At 51.7% G+C, this 18,845-nt stretch overlaps 5 non-coding genes across 5 annotated transcripts; 2 read left to right on the forward strand and 3 right to left on the reverse strand.

The window, feature by feature from the left end:
* Positions 1-327: 327 nt before the first annotated feature.
* Positions 328-400, reverse strand: trnat-cgu (transfer RNA threonine (anticodon CGU)). Its single transcript has one exon. It is a non-coding gene; the product is annotated as a tRNA-Thr (tRNA).
* A 3,495-nt stretch (positions 401-3,895) lies between these two features.
* trnai-aau (transfer RNA isoleucine (anticodon AAU)) lies at positions 3,896-3,968 on the forward strand. Its single transcript has one exon. It is a non-coding gene; the product is annotated as a tRNA-Ile (tRNA).
* Positions 3,969-7,580: 3,612 nt separating this feature from the next.
* Positions 7,581-7,653, forward strand: trnai-aau (transfer RNA isoleucine (anticodon AAU)). Its single transcript has one exon. It is a non-coding gene; the product is annotated as a tRNA-Ile (tRNA).
* A 794-nt stretch (positions 7,654-8,447) lies between these two features.
* On the reverse strand, positions 8,448-8,520 carry trnat-cgu (transfer RNA threonine (anticodon CGU)). The gene has a single exon. It is a non-coding gene; the product is annotated as a tRNA-Thr (tRNA).
* Positions 8,521-10,561: 2,041 nt separating this feature from the next.
* On the reverse strand, positions 10,562-10,634 carry trnat-agu (transfer RNA threonine (anticodon AGU)). Its single transcript has one exon. It is a non-coding gene; the product is annotated as a tRNA-Thr (tRNA).
* Positions 10,635-18,845: the final 8,211 nt, after the last annotated feature.

Below are 18,845 nucleotides of genomic sequence, written 5' to 3' on the forward strand. Positions count from 1 at the left end.
CTCTAGTTTATATTGGGGTAGAATGTGGGAAGAATTGAGAGACAGGGGGAAGGGGAATGAGAGGTGTAGAGTGGAAGGGGGAGAGAGAGAGACAGGAAAGGATAGAGAGTGGGTGTGGCAAGGGAGGGGGGAGACGGGCAAAGCGAGATCGCGGGAAAGGGGGTAAAAGATGCAGAATGGGGGTCGGCAGAGAGAGATTTGGATGGAGAGAAAGTGCAATAGAGACGACAACCTGTTGTTCCAGGGTCGGTATCAGAGCAGTTTAATATTTATAATTAAAGCCCTTGTTAATTGACGGTGAATTTAAATATTGAGCTAATTTTGAGTAAGCCCCAGTGAGATTTGAACTCACGACCCCTGGTTTACGAGACCCGTGCTCTAACCCCTGAGCTATGGAGCCACCTGCTCTGGGAAAGACAGGGGAAGGAGCAGGAAAGAGAGGGGAAGGGAAAAGAGAGAGTGGAAGGAGTGAGAGAGAGGGGGAAGGGGAGAGAGATCGGAAAGAGAGAGAGGGAGGAGGCAGGGGAGACTCCTGCCTCCGTCTCTTCAATATTCACCTCTCAACATCGATATATCGGGTCTTTCACGTAGTAAAACATCCCAAGGCAACTCAGTAACACTCTGCCTCAATCTCTCTGTCTCTCAATCTCTTTCTCTCTCTCCCTCTGTCTCTCTCTCTCTCTGTCTCTCTCTCTCTCTCTGTGTCTCTATCACTTTCTCTCTGTCGCTCACTGTCTCTCGAGCCGGAAGGGGTTAGAGAGGGGGAAGGGGAAAGTCAGAAGGGAAAGGAGAGAGAGAGAGAGAGGGAGGAGAGAGATTGAGGAGTGAGTGGAGAGAGAGGAGCGGAGAGTGGGAAGGGGAGAAAGCGGGGAAAAGGGACAGCGTGAGGGAAGGAGTGAGTGAGAGGGGGACGGGGAGAGAGGGAGAGAGAGAGATGGAGAGAGAGAGGTGCATGTCAGTAGTTGTTATTACATCGATAGTCCACTAGGTGGGGCTCTATTAGAGGAAGAGAGAGGGAACGGGAGAGTGAGGGGAAGGAGTGAGAGAGAGGGAAGTGGAGAGTGAGGGGAGGGAGTGAGAGAGAGGGAAGGGTGAGTAAGGAGAAGGAGTGAGAGAGAGGGAAGGGGAGAGTCAGGGGAAGGAGTGAGAGAGAGCGAAGCAAAGTGTGAGGGGAAGGAGTGAGAGAGAGAGTGAGGGGAAGGAGTGAAAGAGAGACGGGGAAGAGGAGAGTGAGGTGAAGGAGTGAGAGAGAGGGAAGGGGAGAGTGAGGGGAAGGAGTGAGAGTCAGGGAAGGGGAGAGTGAGGGGAAGGAGTGAGAGAGACGGGGAGAGTGAGGGGAAGGAGTGAGAGAGAGACGGGGAAGAGGAGAGTGAGGTGAAGGAGTGAGAGAGAGGGAAGGTGAGAGTGAGGGGAAGGAGTGAGAGAGAGGGAAGGGGAGAGTGAGGGGAAGGAGTGAGAGAGAGACGGGGAAGAGGAGAGACAGAGGGAACACCAACAATAATGTGTATTTATATAGCGCCTTTAACGTAGTGAAATGTCCCAAGGTGCTCCACAGGAGGATTATGGGATAAAAATTTGACACCGAGCCACAAAAATAAATATTAGCGCAGGTGAAGAGGTCGGTTTTAAGGAGAGTCTTGAAGGAGGAAAGAGAGGTAGAGAGGCGGAGAGGTTTAGGGAGGGAGTTCCAGAGCTTGGGGCCCAGGCAACAGAAGGCAAGGCCACCGATGGTGGAGCGATTATAATCAGGGATGGTCAGGAGGGCAGAATTAGAGGAGTGCAGACATAAGGACATTAGGAACAGGAGTAGGCCATCGATCCCCTTGAGCCTGCTCCGCCATTCAATGATTGTGGGGTTACAGAGTTCGGGAGGGTTGTGGGAAGTTACAGAGATTGGGAGGGTTGTGGGGCTGGAGGAGGTTACAGAGATAGTGAGTAGTGAGGGGCCATGGAGTGATTTGTAAACAAGGATGAGAATTTTGAAATCGAGGCATTTCTTAACCGGGAGCCAATGTTGTGCAGCGAGCACAGGGGGTGATGGGTGAGCGGGACTCGGTGCGAGTTAGGACACGGGGCAGCGAGCACAGGGGGAGATGGGTGAGCGGGACTCGGTGCGAGTTAGGACACGGGGCAGCGAGCACAGGGGGAGATGGGTGAGCGGGACTCGGTGCGAGTTAGGACACGGGGCAGTGAGCACAGGGGGAGATGGGTGAGCGGGACTCAGTGCGAGTTCGGACACGGGGCAGTGAGCACAGGGGGAGATGGGTGAGCGGGACTGGGTGCGAGTTAGGACACGGGGCAGTGAGCACAGGGGGAGATGGGTGAGTGGGACTCGGTGCGAGTTAGGACACGGGGGCAGTGAGCACAGGGGGAGATGGGTGAGTGGGACTCGGTGCGAGTTAGGACACGGGGCAGTGAGCACAGGGGGAGATGGGTGAGCGGGACTCAGTGCGAGTTCGGACACGGGGCAGTGAGCACAGGGGGAGATGGGTGAGTGGGACTGGGTGCGAGTTAGGACACGGGGCAGTGAGCACAGGGGGTGATGGGTGAGTGGGACTCGGTGCGAGTTAGGACACGGGGGCAGTGAGCACAGGGGGAGATGGGTGAGTGGGACTCGGTGCGAGTTAGGACACGGGGCAGTGAGCACAGGGGGAGATGGGTGAGCGGGACTCGGTGTGAGTTAGGACACGGGGCAGTGAGCACAGTGGGTGATGGGTGAGTAGGACTGGGTGTGAGTTAGGACACGGGGCAGTGAGCACAGGGGGTGATGGGTGAGTGGGACTGGGTGCGAGTTAGGACACGGGGCAGTGAGCACAGGGGGTGATGGGTGAGTGGGACTGGGTGCGAGTTAGGACACGGGGCAGTGAGCACAGGGGGTGATGGGTGAGCGGGACTCGGTGCGAGTTAGGACACGGGGCAGTGAGCACAGGGGGAGATGGGTGAGCGGGACTGGGTGCGAGTTAGGACACGGGGTGATGGGTGAGCGGGACTCGGTGCGAGTTAGGACACGGGGTGATGGGTGAGCGGGACTCGGTGCGAGTTAGGACACGGGGCAGCCGAGTTTTGGATCACTTCTTGTTTATATTGGGGAGAATGTCGAAAGAATTGTGAGAGAGGATAGTGAGTGTGGCGAGGTCAGGGCAAGGGAAATGAGTGAGAGACAGGGAAAGCAAGCAATTTGGAAGGGGAGAGAGAGTTGAAGAGGGGAGCCTATTGTCCCAGGAACAGTCTGGGAGCTGTTTAATATTTAAAATTAAATTCCTTGTTAATTGACATTGAATTTAAATACTGAACTAACTTTGAGTAGTCCCCAGTGAGATTTGAACCCTCGACCCGCTGGTTTATTAGACCAGTGCTCTAACCCCTGAGCTATGGAACCACCTGCCCTGGGTTGTGGGTCATTCCCCAGTTAGTGCTGTGTGTTTGAAGAATGAGGAGGGGTCAGTGAAACGCTCAGATTGTGTCTCATCCCCCAGACTCCCTCTCTCCTTTCCCTTCTGATTTTCCCCTTCCCCCTCTCTAACACCTTCCGGCTCGAGAGACAGTGAGCGACAGAGAGAAAGTGATAGAGAGACAGAGAGAGAGAATGAGTGAGATTGTGAGAGAGACAGAGAGAGAGTGAGAGATAGAGAGACAGAGAGAGAGAGACTGAGAATGATACACAGAGAGAGACTGAGAGATAGAGAGACAGAGATACAGAGCCAGAGTGTGACTGAGTTGCCTTGGGATGTTTTACTACGTGAAAGACCCGATATATCGATGTTGAGGGGCGAATATTGAAGAGACGGAGGCAGGAGTCTGGGGGATGAGACACAATCTGAGCGTTTCACTGACCCCTCCTCATTCTTCAAACACACAGCACTAACTGGGGAATGACCCACAGCCCAGGGCAGGTGGCTCCATAGCTCAGGGGTTAGAGCACTGGTCTAATAAACCAGGGGTCGTGGGTTCAAATCTCACTGGGGCCGAATCAAAATTAGCTCAGTATTTAAATACAGTGTCAATTAACAAGGGATGTAATTATAAACATTAAACAGTTCCCAGACTGACCCTGGAACTACAAGCACTGTCTTGTCCACATTAAAAGATTACCACATTCAGATTGTACTTGAAGTGCTGTAACCTGCAGATATACAGAGTGAAAGCTCGAAAGTGGGATTAGGCTTGGTCAGTGGGTGTGGATACAGTGGGCCAAAATGGGTTTCTGTCTTATTGCCTTCTCACTCAATCTCTCGAACTGACTCTCTGTCTGTCTCTAACATCATCATCATCGGCAGTCCCTGGGAATGGAGGAGAACTTGCTGCCACTTGAAAACTGAGTCCCCATTTATCCATCCTGTTTGTTGCATCCTCAAAGAATTCCAATAAATTAGTCAAACATGACTTCCCCTTCATCAATCCATGCTGCCTGACTGAATCATGCTTTTTCCCAATGGCCTGCTCCAAAAGGAGTGAGAGAGAGGGAGAATCTGTCGGAAAGAAAATGCTTCCATTGCCATAACTAAATCTGCGGGCTGTGTCATCTCCACCCCGGTGGTGGGCAATGGCAGCCTACTGAGAGCATCGGCACAGTTTTCTGTGCCTGGCCTGTGGCGGATGGTGTAGTTGTATGTGGACAACGTGAGCGCCCATCTCTGGATGCAGGCCGATGCAGTCGTATTTATCCCCTAATTTTCAGAAAGGAGAGATATAAGCGGCTTGTGGTCGATTTCCAATTCGAATTTGAGCCCGAACAGATATTGATGCATTTTCTTTACCCCGTAAACACACACTAACGCTTCTCTCTCGATCATACTGCAGGTCCTCTCGGCCTTAGACAGACTTCTGGTTGCATAAGCAACAGGTTGCAATTTCCCAGATTCATTAGCTTGTTACAATACACACCCGACCCCGTACGACGACGCATCACATGCTCGTACCAAACGTTTACATGGATCGTACAACACAAGCAATTTGTTTGAACATGACAGCGTCCTAGCTTTCTCAAAGGCATTTTCTTGGCTTTTACCCCAGACCCATTCATCTCCCTTACGCAGTGGAGGGTGCAGGGGTTCTAACAATGTGCCGAGACCCGGTAAGAAGTTACCAACATAGTTCAGGAGTCCTAGAAACGACCACAGCTCCGTCACGTTCCGTGGTCTCGGTGCCTTCTCGATTGCCCCCGTCTTCGAATCGGTGGGCCTGATGCCGTCCGCCGCGATTCTTCTCCCCGGGAACTCCACTTCAGGCACCGGGAAAACGCACTGCGAGCATTTCAGCCTGAGCCCCACACGATTAAGCCGACTAAGGACATCCTCCACGTTCTGCAAATGCTCGACGGTGTCCCGACCTGTAACCAAGATGTCGTCCTGGAAGACCACGGTGCACGGGACCCACTTCAGCAAGCTTTCCGTGTTCCTCTGGAATATCGCCGTGGCTGATCGAATCCCAAACGGGCATCTGTCGTAAACGAAAAGACCTTTGTGCGTGTTGAGGCAGGTGAGGCCTTTCGAAGATTCCACCAGCTCCTGCGTCATGTAGGCCGAGGTCAAGTCCGGCTTCATGAATGTTTTCGCCCCCAACCAGCGTGACAAATAGGTCATCAGCCTTTGGTAGCGGGTATTGATCCTGCAGCGAGAAACGTTTGATAGCTACTTTGTAATCACCACAGATTCTGACGGTGCCGTCTCCCTTGAGGATTGGAACAATCGGACTGGCCCACTCATAGAAACATAGAAACATAGAAAATAGGTGCAGGAGCAGGCCATTCAGCCCTTCTAGCCTGCACCGCCATTCAATGAGTTCATGGCTGAACATGAAACTTCAGTACCCCCTTCCTGCTTTCTCGCCATAACCCTTGATCCCCCGAGTAGTAAGGACTTCATCTAACTCCCTTTTGAATATATTTAGTGAATTGGCCTCAACTACTTTCTGTGGTAGAGAATTCCACAGGTTCACCACTCTCTGGGTGAAGAAGTTTCTCCTCATCTCGGTCCTAAATGGCTTACCCCTTATCCTCAGACTGTGACCCCTGGTTCTGGACCTCCCCAACATTGGGAACATTCTTTCTGCATCTAACCTGTCTAAACCCGTCAGAATTTTAAACGTTTCTATGAGGTCCCCTCTCATTCTTCTGAACTCCAGTGAATACAAGCCCAATTGATCCAATCTTTCTTGATAGGTCAGTCCCGCCATCCCGGGAATCAGTCTGGTGAACCTTCGCTGCACTCCCTCAATAGCAAGAATGTCCTTCCTCAAGTTAGGAGACCAAAACTGTACACAATACTCCAGGTGTGGCCTCACCAAGGCCCTGTACAACTGTAGCAACACCTCCCTGCCCCTGTATTCAAATCCCCTCGCTATGAAGGCCAACATGCCATTTGCTTTCTTAACTGCCTGCTGTACCTGCATGCCAACCTTCAATGACTGATGTACCATGACACCCAGGTCTCGTTGCACCTTCCCTTTTCCTAATCTGTCACCATTCAGATAATAGTCTGTCTCTCTGTTTTTACCACCAAAGTGGATAACCTCACATTTATCCACATTATACTTCATTGAATTCGATCGGCGAAATGATGTCCTCTCGTTGCAGCCTGTCCAGCTCAATGTCCACCCTCTCTCTCATCATGTAAGGTACCGCTCTCACCTTGTGATGGATGGGTCGCGCCCCCGGAATTAAATGGATCTGCACTTTTGCTCCTTGGAACTTCCCGATGCCTGGTTCGAACAGCGAGGGGAACTTGCTTAGGACCTGGGCACATGAGGTGTCGTCGACGGACATATCTTTCCCAGCCAGCTCCTGCCGAACAGCGTGGGGCCATCGCCCGGTACCACCCACAGTGGTAAATCATGCACCGCTCCATCGTAGGAGATCTTTCCGGTAGCACTGCCGATTACGGGAATCAGTTCCTTTGTGTACGTTCTAAGTTTGGTTCGAATGGGAGTCAGGACTGGCCTTGAAGCCTTGTTGCACCACAACTTATCGAAAGTCTTTTTGCTCATTATGGACTGGCTCGCGCCCGTGTCCAGCTCCATGGACACCGGGAGCCCATTTAATTCAACCTTCAGCATTATCGGGGGACACTTTGTGGTAAATGTGTGCACCCCATATACCTCTGCCGCCTCAGTCTGAGGCTCTGGTTCATCGTGTTCCGCCGTGGATCTGTCCTCCTCTGCAACAATGTGGTTTGCAGGATTAGCAGGGTTTGCAGCTCGCCTGCACATACGTTGGAGGTGTCCCATTGTTCCACAGCCCTTGCAAACGTACCCTTTGAAGCGGCATGAATGGAATCGATGATCACCAAGATCACCCCAACCTCTGTCGTCGAGCTACAGTACGCGGACGACGCCTGAATCTGTGCACATTCAGAGGCTGAACTCCAGGATATAGTCAATGTATTTACTGAGGCGTACGAAAGCACTGGCCTTACACTAAACATCCGTAAGACAAAGGTCCTCCACCAACCTGTCCTCGCCGCATAGCACTGCCCCCAGTCATCAAGATCCACGGCGTGGCCCTGGACACCGGGGACCATTTACCTCCTCATTCTTCAAACACACAGCACTAACTGGGGAATGACCCACAGCCCAGGGCAGGTGGCTCCATAGCTCAGGGGTTAGAGCACTGGTCTAATAAAACAGGGGTTGTGGGTTCAAATCTCACTTGGGCCGACTCAAAATTAGCTCAGTATTTAAATTCACTGTCAATTAACAAGGGCTTTAATTATAAATATTAAACACCTCCCAGACTGACTGTGGAATGATGGGCTTGTTCTTGACTACATTTAAAAAGTACTTGAAGTGCTGCAACTAACAGACCTCAAGCTGGAAAGTTGGATGAGGCTGGGTTGCTCTTGGCTGGTCGGTGTGGATACGATTGGCCGAATGGGATTCTGCCTCTCCCTTACTCTTTTTCCTTCTCAACCTGACTTTCTCTTTCTCTCTCACTCTTTGTCTCTAACATCATCAGCATAGGTGTGATATATTCACAGGGCACAGCACACACAGCTTCCTAACATGGCGCGCAGCTCTCTCGGAAGTCTCCGGAAACCCGCCGAATTCTGTTTATTATTAACTCTGCACTTGCAGTACACAATACGTCCACATCCTCAATGTGGAGCTACAAACATTACAAGCTGACAGACATTGCAAGAGGCAGTCCCTCGGAATCGAGGAAGACTTGCTTCCGCTCTTAAAATGAGTTCCCCTTTATCCACCCTGTTGGTTACATCCTCAAAGAATTCCAGCAAATTAGTCAAACATGACTTCCCATTCATAAATCTATGCTGACTCTGCCTGACCCAATTATGCTTTTCCCAATGGCCTGCGCCTGAAGGAGTGAGAGAGAGGGGGGAGGGGAGACTGCGAGGAGGAAAGAGGAGCAGAGAAGAGGGAGGGAGGAAGGGGAAAAAGAAGTTCAGGGGAGAGAGAGAGACAGATATTTAAATACTGAGCTAATTTTGAGTAGGCCCTAGTGAGATTTGAACCCACGACCTCTGGTTTACGAGACCATTGCTCTCACCCCGGAGCTATGGAGCCACCTGCTGTGGGCTGTGCGTCATTCCCCAGTTAGTGCTGTGTGTTTGAAGAATGAGGAGGGGTCAATGAAACGCTCAGATTGTGTCTCATCCCCCAGACTCCTGCCTCCGTCTCTTCAATATTCGCCTCTCAACATCGATATATCGGGTCTTTCACATAGTAAAACATCCCAAGGCAACTCAGTCACACTCTACCCCAATCTCTCTGTCTCTCTGTCTCTCTCTCTCTTTCTCTCTCAATCTCTCTGTCTCTCCATCTCCCTGTCTCTCTCATTCTCTGTCTGTTTCTTTGTCTCTCACTCTCTCTCTCTCTCTGTGTCTCTTTCACCTGTAAGGGTACACCTATTTTTCTTGGAACAAGGCACAGGAAGAGACCACGAACAAACTGTTTTAAAGTAAAAACGTTTGGACTACCTGGGAGGGGGAAGGCAAGTGGTGACACATCACCCATTAAAAGCAATGGTTGAGGTCAAGGACTGAACTTGATTATACATACAGACAAAGAGATTGATACTGTCTATCCGGGGAGTCCCATAGTTGATTGGCCACAGGGGGTAACACAGTTCCCCCCAGAGACTACAGGTCTGCAAGAAAACAGGACTATAAAGGACCCAAGGAAAGGCACATTTTTGGATAACAGGGCATTAAGGATAAGGAGTTATCTTTTGCACTGTCGACTCCGTGTGCAAATTAGTAGCCAGTCAAACTCCTCAGCACAGCCAGTTAAACAAATCACTGCATCCATCCAGATGCATTCATCGGACACCAGCCCAGCAGGGAACTTAATCTTACTGTGGCTATAAATATCACCATCATCGGCAGTCCCTCGGAATCGAGTAAGACTTGCTTCAACTCTAAAAGTGAGTTCTCAGGTGGTTGAACAGTCTAATACTGGAATTACCGTCCCTGTCACAGGTAGGACAGATAGTTGTTGAGGGAAGGGGAGGGTGGGACTGGTTTGCCGCACGCTCCTTCCGCTGCCTGCGCTTGGTTTTGCACACTCTCGGTGATGAGACTTGTGGTGCTCAGCACCCTCCCGGATGCACTTCCTCCACTTAGGGCGGGACTGGTCTTTGGCCAGGGACTCCCAGGTGTCGGTGGGGATGTTGCATTTTATCAAGGGAGGCTTTGAGGGTGTCCCTGTAACGTTTCCTCTGCCCACCTTTGTCTCGCTTGCCGTGTGGGAGTTCCGATTCGAGCGCTTGCTTTGGGGAGTCTCGTGTCTGGGGACCATGCGGTCAATGTGGCCCTGCCCAGCAGAGCTGGTCAAGCAGGAAGGAGCAGGAAGGTACACAAGCAGGAGGTGGAAAGATGAAGCAAAAGGACAAACAGAGAGACAGAAGGAGACGAAAGGAAGAGGCGCTGCAGAGAACGGATAGAAGGAGAACCGACCGGTCACGGAACCAACAACCACAAACCTACAATAACTACAGCCAGGAATGGCGATTGTATGTCTTCAGTCGATTTCTCTCAGCAGTCTCGTCCTGTAGTTTTAAGTCGGTTTTTTGTTGTGTAATAAAACGGACCCTGGGTTAAGCCTAAAATGTTGTTCCATGTGTTGTCCTCTCCCCACTAGAAGTTCCGAGGTCTAACAATCAGTGAACAACACACACCCCGACACACTCTCTCTCTGTCTCTCAAGGGGGAAGGGCAGAGAGAGAGAGGAGGGAGGGGAGAGAGAGGAAGAAAGGCAGAGGGTGAAAAGGGTAAAGGGAAAGTGAGAACGAGAGGGGACGGGGAGAGGGAGGGGGAATGGGAGAGAAAGGGAGAAAGGCAGAGAGGATGGGTAGAGAAAGAGGGGGAAGGAAAGACAGAGGAAGTGGAGAGTGGGAAGGGTGAGAAAGACAGTGCAAGGGAGTAAGCGGGACTGGGAGAGAGAAAGGGGAAGGAGAGTGAATGGAACGAGAGAGAAATATAAAGGGCAGTGATGGGGAAGGCAGAGAGAGAAAAATCGAGAGCCTGCAGTTCCAGGGTCTGTCTTGGAGCTGTTTAATATTTATAATTAAAGTCCTTGTTAATTGGCAGTGTATTTAAATACTGAGCAACCCCAGTGAGATTTGAACCCACGACCCCTGGTTTACTAGACCAGTGCTCTAACCCCTGAGCTATGGAACCACCAGCCCTGGACTGTGGGTCATTCCCCAGTTAGTGCTGTGTGTTTGAAGAATGAGGAGGGGTCAGTGAAACGCTCAGATTGTGTCTCATCCCCCAGACTCCTGCCTCCGTCTCTTCAATATTCGCCTCTCAACATCGATATATCGGGTCTTTCACGTAGTAAAACATCCCAAGGCAACTCAGTCACACTCTGTCCCAATCTCTCTGTCTCTCTGTCTCTCTCTCATTCTCTGCCTCTCTCTCTCTCTCCGTGTCTCCCTCACTTTTTCTCTGCTTCTGGATGGGGAAGGGGAGAGAGAAAAGGAGAGGGGAAGAGATAGAGGGGGAGGGGGGAGAGAGAGAAAGGAGTGAGAGAGATAGGGGGAAGGGGAAAGAGAAAAAAGGAACCTGTTGTCCCAGGGTCGGTTTTGGAGCTGGTTAATATTTATAATTAAAGCCCTTGTTAATTGACCATGAATTTAAATACTGAGCTAATTTTGAGTAGGCCCTAGGGATATTTGAACCCACGACTACTGGTTTAACAAGACCAATGCTCTAACCCCTGAGTTATGGAGCCACCTGCCTTGGCCTGGCTCTCTGTGTCTCTCTCTCTCGTTCTCTCTGTCTCTCACTTTCTCTCTGTCTCTCGAGAGGGAAGGGGAGAGAGGAGGAAAGGGAGAAAGAGAGGGGTTAAGGGAGAGAGGGAGGGGAGAGATAGAGGGGGAAGGCGAGAGAGAATGGTACGCTGTGGGAGTGGGGGAAAGGGAGGGGGAAGGGAAACATAGAAACATAGACATAGAAACATAGAAACATTGAAAATAGGTGCAGGATTAGGCCATTCAGCCCTTCTAGCCTGCACCACCATTCAATGAGTTCATGACTGAACATGAAACTTCAGGGCCCCATTCCTGCTTTCTCGCCATACCCCTTGATCCTCCTAGTAGTAAGGACTACATCTAACTCCTTTTTGAATATATTTAATGAATTGGCCTCAACTACTTTCTGTGGTAGAGAATTCCACAGGTTCACCACTCTCTGAGTGAAGAAGTTTCTCCTCATCTCGGTCCTAAATGGCTTACCCCTTATCCTTAGACTGTGACCCCTGGTTCTGGACTTCCCCAACATTGGGAACATTCTTCCTGCATCTAACCTGTCGAAACTCGTCAGAATTTTAAACGTTTCTATGAGGTCGCCTCTCATTCTTCTGAACTCCAGTGAATACAAGCCCAGTTGATCCAGTCTTTCTTGATATGTCAGTCCCGCCATCCCGGGAATCAGTCTGGTGAATCTTCACTGCACTCCCTCAATAGCAAGAATGTCCTTCCTCAAGTTAGGAGACCAAAACTGTACATAATACTCCAGGTGTGGCCTCACCAAGGCCCTGTACAACTGTAGCAACACCTCCCTGCTCCTATACTCAAATCCCCTCACTATGAAGGCCAACATGTCATCTGCTTTCTGAACCACCTGCTGTACCTGCATGCCAACCTTCAATGACTGTAGTACCATGACACCCAGGTCTCGTTGCACCTTCCCTTTTCCTAATCTGTCACCATTCAGATAATAGTCTGTCTCTCTGTTTTTAACCACCAAAGTGGATAACCTCACATTTATCCACATTATACTCCATCTGCCATGCATTTGCTCACTCACCTAACCTATCCAAATCACTCTGCAGCCTCATAGCATCCTCCTCGCAGCTCACACTGCCACCCAACTTAGTGTCATCCGCAAATTTGGAGATACTACATTTAATCCCCTCGTCTAAATCATTAATGTACAATGTAAACAGCTGGGGCCCCAGCACAGAACCCTGCGGTACCCCACTAGTCACTGCCTGCCATTCTGAAAAGTACCCATTTACTCCTACTCTTTGCTTCCTGTCTGACAACCAGTTCTCAATCCACGTCAGCACACTACCCCCAATCTCATGTGCTTTAACTTTGCACATGGGATTGGGGTAGTGTGCTGAGAGGGGAAAGGGGTGATAGACAGAGAGGGGAGTGGAGAGTGAGAAGGGAGGGGCGAAGGGGAGAGCGAGAGGGGGTCGTGAGAGGGGAAGGAGTGACAGAGAGAGAGGGTGAAGAGAGAGTGAAGGGTAAGGAAGGGAGAGGGGAGAGAGAAGGAGGGGGTTGGAGAGAGATAGAGGTGGAAGGAAAGGGAGAGGAAGGGGAGGGGAGGAAGGGGGAGAGAAAGGGGGAGTGAGAAATGGGGAAGGAGAGTGAGTGGAGGAGAGAGAGAGAGAGCGGGACACAGGAGAGACAGAGGAGGAAAGAAATGGAGCGGTGGAACGGGAGAGGATGGGTACAGAGGGACGGAAATCGAGAGGGGGAAGGGGAGAGAGAGGAAGTGGAGAGTGGGAAGGGAGGGCGAGAGACAGGGGAAGGGGGGAAAGGGAGACAGGGAGAGGGGGGAAAGGGGGACAGGGAGAGTGGGGAAGGAGAGCGAGAGAAGAAAAATAAAAGGCAGTGATGGGGAAGGCAGAGAGAGAGATCAAGAGCCTGCAGTTTGAGGGTTGGTCTTGGAGCTGTTTAATATTTATAATTTAACCCCTTGTTAATTGATGGTGAATTTAAATACTGAGTGAACTTTGAGTAGGCCCCAGTCAGATTTGAACTCATGACCCCTGAGCTATGGAGCCAGCTCCGCTGGGAAAGACCGGGGAAGGAGCAGGAAAGAGAGGGGAAGGGAAAAGAGAGAGTGGAAGGGGAAGGGGAGAGAGAGGGAATGTTTCATCATGACTTCTCCTCTTGCACCATCTCGGTAACGTTGACGGAAGGGTGCGTTTGTCTGGTCAATCACCCCAATGGGAAGGGGAGAGAGAGAGAGAGAGTGAGAAGGAGAGAGAGGGAGAAGCAATAGGCAGGGAAAGCAGATGGAGAACAGTTTGTGATGGGGAAGTGGGAGAGTGCGTGTCAGAGAGACAAGCCTGCTGTTCCAGAGTCAGTCTTGGAGCTGGTTAATATTTATAATTAAACCCTTGTTAACTAATGGTGAATTTAAATATTAAGCTGATTTTGAGCAGAACCCAGTGAGGTTTGAACCCACACCCCCTGGTTTATTGGACTTGTGCTCTAACCCGTGAGCTATGAAGCCACCTGCGCTGGGTTTGCTCTCTGTGTCTCTTTCTCTCGTTCTCTCACTTTTTCTCTGTCTCTCGAGGGGGAAGGGGAGAGAGAGGGAGGAAGGTGAGAGCGATGGGGGAGGGGATAGAGAGAGGGGAAGGGGGGGAGAGAGGGAAGGGAAGGGGAGAGAGAGGGGGAGGGGAGAGAGAGGGGAAGGGGAGAAAGTGGGGAAGGGGAGAAAGAAGGAATGGGAGTGAGAGGGGTTGGAATGAGAGAGCGAAGTGGAGAGAGGGGAGGTGAGAGAGAGATGGGAGGGGAGAGTGAGACGGCGTCATGAGAGGGAAAGGAGTGAGAGTGACGGGAAAAGGGAGAGAGGGGGAAGAGAGAGTGAAGGGGAAGGGAGGGAGATAAAATTGCCTAAGGCAACTCAGTCACACTCTGGCTCAATCTCTCTCTGTCTCTCTCTCTCTCTCTCTCTCTCTCTATCTCTCTTTCTCTCTCTCTCTCTCTCTGTCTCTTTCGCTCACTCTCTCTGTCTTTCTCTCATTCTCATTTTCTCAGTGTTACTCTCTCTCTCTGTATCTTTTTCACTTTCTCTCTGTCTCGTGAGTGGGAAGGGTAGAGAGAGAGAGAGGAGGGAGGGGAGAGAGAGGGGAAGAAAGGCAGAGGGAGAGAGTGAAAAGGGTAAAGGGAAAGTGAGAACGAGAGGGGAAAGGGGAGAGAGAGGGAAAGGGAGAGAGAGAGAGGGGAAGGGGAGCGAGAGATGGGAAGGGGAGTGAGAGAGAGGGGAAGGGGAGTGAGAGGGGAAGGGGAGCGAGAGATGGGGAGGGGAATGAGAGATGGGGGGGGAGAGAGAGATGGGGAGGGGAGCGAGAGATGGGAAGGGGAGCGAGAGATGGGAAGAGGAGAGAGAAAGTTCGAGTCAGAAGGGAAAAGGGAGAGAGTGAGAGGGAAGGAGAGAGAGAAGGAGAAGGGGATGGAGAGAGATAGAGGGGGAAGGAAAGGGAGAGGAAGGGGAGAGAGAGTGGGAAAGGGGGGAAGGGAGAGAGAAAGGATGAAGGAGAGTGAGCGGAGGGGAGAGAGAGAGAAAAATAAAGGGAAATGATAGAGAGAGGAGGAAGGGAAGAAATAAATCGAGAGCCTGTAGTTCCAGGGTCGGTCTCAGAGCTTTTTAATATTTATAATTAAAGCCCTTGTCAATTGATGGTGAATTTAAATACTGAGCTCAATTTTAGTAGGACCCAGCTACCTGCTCTGAGCTCTCTCTCTCTCTCTCTCTCTCTCTCTCTCTCTCGAGGGGGAAGGGGATAGAGAGGGAAAGGGAGAGAGAGAGAGAGAGGGGTTAAGGGAGAGAGGAAAGGGAGAGATAGAGGGAGAAGGGGAGAGTGAATGGCAGGGTGAGAGAGTGGGGGAAAGGGGAGAGCCTGTGGTGTCTGGGGGAAGGGAAGAGAGGGGAAAGGGAGATAGACAGAGAGGGAAGTGGAGAGTGAGAAGGGGGGAGCGAGAGGGGGGAGTGAGAGAGAAAGGAGTGAGAGAGAGAGACGGGAAAAGGGAGAAGAGAAAGTGAAGGGGTACGAGAGAGAGGGGCAGGAGTGAGAGAGAGAGAAAGAGGAGGGAAGGAAGAAGGTGAAAAGGGATTGAGAGAGGGGGAAGGGGACAGAGAGTAAGAGTGAGAAGGGAAGATTGGGGGAGAGGGGAGAGCCTGTTGTGCCAGGGTTGGTTTCATATTTATAATTAAAGCCCTTGCTAATTTAAATACTGAGCTGAGTAGGACCCAATGAGATTTGAACCCACTACCCCTGGTTTACTAGACCCGTGCTCTAACCCCTGAGCTATGGAACCACCTGCCCTGGGCTGTGGGTCATTCCCCAGTTAGTGCTGTGTGTTTGAAGAATGAGGAGGGGTCAGTGAAACGCTCAGATTGTGTCTCATCCCCCAGACTCCTGCCTCCGTCTCTTCAATATTCACCTCTCAACATCGATATATCGGGTCTTTCACGTAGTAAAACATCCCAAGGCAACTCAGTCACACTCTGTCCCAATCTCTCTGTCTCTCTGTCTTTCTGTCTCTCTGTCTCATTCCCTGCCTCTCGCGCTCTCTCCGTGTCGCTCTCACTTATTCTCTGCTTCTGGATAAGGGAGAGAGAAAAGGAGAAGGAAAGAGATAGAGAGGGAGGGGGAAGAGATAGGGGGGGAGGGGAGTGAGAGGGGAAGGAGTGACAGAGATAGGGGGAAGGGAAAAGAGTAAAATAAGCTTGTTGTTCCAGGGCGACCAGTTCCAACTGTCACAGGACAGAGAGTGGAGAGCACCAGTTCCCACTGTCACAGGACAGAGAGTGGAGAGCACCAGTTCCCACTGTCACAGGACGGGAGAGTGGAGAGCACCAGTTCCCACTGTCACAGGACAGAGAGTGGAGAGCACCAGTTCCCACTGTCACAGGACAGAGAGTGGAGAGCACCAGTTCCCACTGTCACAGGACGGAGAGTGGAGAACACCAGTTCCCACTGTCACAGGACGGAGAGTGGAGAACACCAGTTCCCACTGTCACAGGACAGAGAGTGGAGAGCACCAGTTCCCACTGTCACAGGACAGAGAGTGGAGAGCACGAGTTCCCACTGTCACAGAACAGAGAGTGGAGAGCACCAGTTCCCACTGTCACAGGACGGAGAGTGGAGAACACCAGTTCCCACTGTCACAGGATGGAGAGTGGAGAACACCAGTTCCCACTGTCACAGGACAGAGAGTGGAGAACACCAGTTCCCACTGTCACAGGACAGAGTGGAGAGCACCAGTTCCCACTGTCACAGGACAGAGAGTGGAGAACACCAGTTCCCACTGTCACAGGATGGGAGAGTGGAGAACACCAGTTCCCACTGTCACAGGACAGAGTGGAGAGCACCAGTTCCCACTGTCACAGGACAGAGAGTGGAGAACACCAGTTCCCACTGTCACAGGACAGAGAGTGGAGAGCACCAGTTCCCACTGTCACAGGACGGGAGAGTGGAGAGCACCAGTTCCCACTGTCACAGGACAGAGAGTGGAGAGCACCAGTTCCCACTGTCACAGGACAGAGAGTGGAGAACACCAGTTCCCACTGTCACAGGATGGGAGAGTGGAGAGCACCAGTTCCCACTGTCACAGGACAGAGAGTGGAGAGCACCAGTTCCCACTGTCACAGGACAGAGAGTGGAGAGCACCAGTTCCCACTGTCACAGGACAGAGAGTGGAGAGCACCAGTTCCCACTGTCACAGGACAGAGAGTGGAGAGCACCAGTTCCCACTGTCACAGGACAGAGAGTGGAGAGCACCAGTTCCCACTGTCACAGGACAGAGAGTGGAGAACACCAGTTCCCACTGTCACATGACAGAGAGTGGAGAACACCAGTTCCCACTGTCACAGGACAGAGAGTGGAGAACACCAGTTCCCACTGTCACAGGACAGAGAGTGGAGAGCACCAGTTCCCACTGTCACAGGACAGAGAGTGGAGAGCACCAGTTCCCACTGTCACAGGACAGAGAGTGGAGAGCACCAGTTCCCACTGTCACAGGACAGAGAGTGGAGAGCACCAGTTCCCACTGTCACATGACAGAGAGTGGAGAACACCAGTTCCCACTGTCACAGGACAGAGAGTGGAGAACACCAGTTCCCACTGTCACAGGACAGAGAGTGGAGAGCACCAGTTCCCACTGTCACAGGACAGAGATTGGAGAGCACCAGTTCCCACTGTCACAGGACAGAGAGTGGAGAGCACCAGTTCCCACTGTCACAGGACAGAGAGTGGAGAACACCAGTTCCCACTGTCACAGGACAGAGAGTGGAGAACACCAGTTCCCACTGTCACATGAACATCCGGTAGTGCCCACAAAGGAAGTGGAGTGTGGGAAATTGCACGCTGCTTCCATTGAGGGGTGGTCAGGCCAATTCTGTGGTGGGAGCTAAAATTCCCAGCCCCAGAAGGTTACCGCCCCCAAGGTGGGGGCCTGTGCGGGGAGGCAGAGGGAAGAATGAATGGAGACAGGGGTGGGGGATTGAGGGGCAGGGGATAGGAGGGGCTACATTGCAGCGAAGGTCTGGTGGGGGGTGCTATGTGTGTTGGACGGTCGGACCTGGGGGCTCTGTGCCTCGGTGCAGGGAGTGTTCGGGTTGACTGCGCAGATGGCGATTGGTGGATGTGGTGTGTTGGCTTCGCAGGGGCTGGGTGCTCGACATCCAGGGGGTGTTTGGCATTTGGGAAGGATTCTGACGGGACGGGCCGCGCTGGGTGTTGGGGCAGTATACCCGGTGTTGGATGGGTCCTGAGCCGGGGTGGGGCACGCTATTGGGAGGGGGGTGGGCTGTTTGGGAGAGACATCTTCACTCAGGGAGTTGTTGGTCTGTGGGGTTTCCTGTTGCGGAGAGTTATTGATGCCAGTTCATTGGATATGTTCAGGAGGGAATTGGATGTGGTCCTTGCGGTTGGGGAGTGATCAGCCAGGTATTTAAACACTAAACTAATTTTGAGTAGGCCCCAGCAAAATTTGAACCCATGACTGCTGATTTACTAGACCAGTGCTCGAACCCCTGAGCTATGGAACTACCTGTTCTTGGGAAGTCAGCGGAAGGAGCAGGAAAGAGAGGGGAAGGGTAAAGAGAGAGTGGAAGGAATGAGAGAGTGGGGGAAGGGGAAAGAGAGAGGAGGAAGAGGCGAGAGAGGGAGGGGATGGAGTGAGAGAGGGGAAGGAGTGAGAGAGACGGGGAAGAGGAGACTGGGAAGAAGAGACAGTGAAAGGGGAGAGAGAGCAGAAGGAGAGAGAGAGTGGAAGGGGAGAAATGGGGAAGGAGAGCGGTTGATGCGAGTGAGGAAAAGGAGGGCGAGACGGGGAAAGCGAAATAGCGGGAAAGGGAGAGAGGGATAAAAAGATTTGTGATGGGGAAGGGAAGAATCTGTCGGAATGGGAAAAGTATTTAAATACTGAGTTAATTTTGAGTAGGCCCCAGTGAAATTTGAACTATGACCCCTGGTTTACTAGACCAGTGCTCTAACCCCTGAGCTATGGAACCACCTGCTCTGGTAAAGGCAGGGGCAGGAGCAGGAAAGAGAGGGACAGGGAAAAGAGAGAGTGGACGGTGTTCTGTCTTGAATCAAGAGTCAGACGAGATACTGCAAGCTCAAAGTAAGGTGTGACC

Source organism: Pristiophorus japonicus, unplaced genomic scaffold (genome assembly GCF_044704955.1).
Source record: "Pristiophorus japonicus isolate sPriJap1 unplaced genomic scaffold, sPriJap1.hap1 HAP1_SCAFFOLD_288, whole genome shotgun sequence".
Classification (NCBI taxonomy): Eukaryota; Metazoa; Chordata; class Chondrichthyes; family Pristiophoridae; genus Pristiophorus; species Pristiophorus japonicus.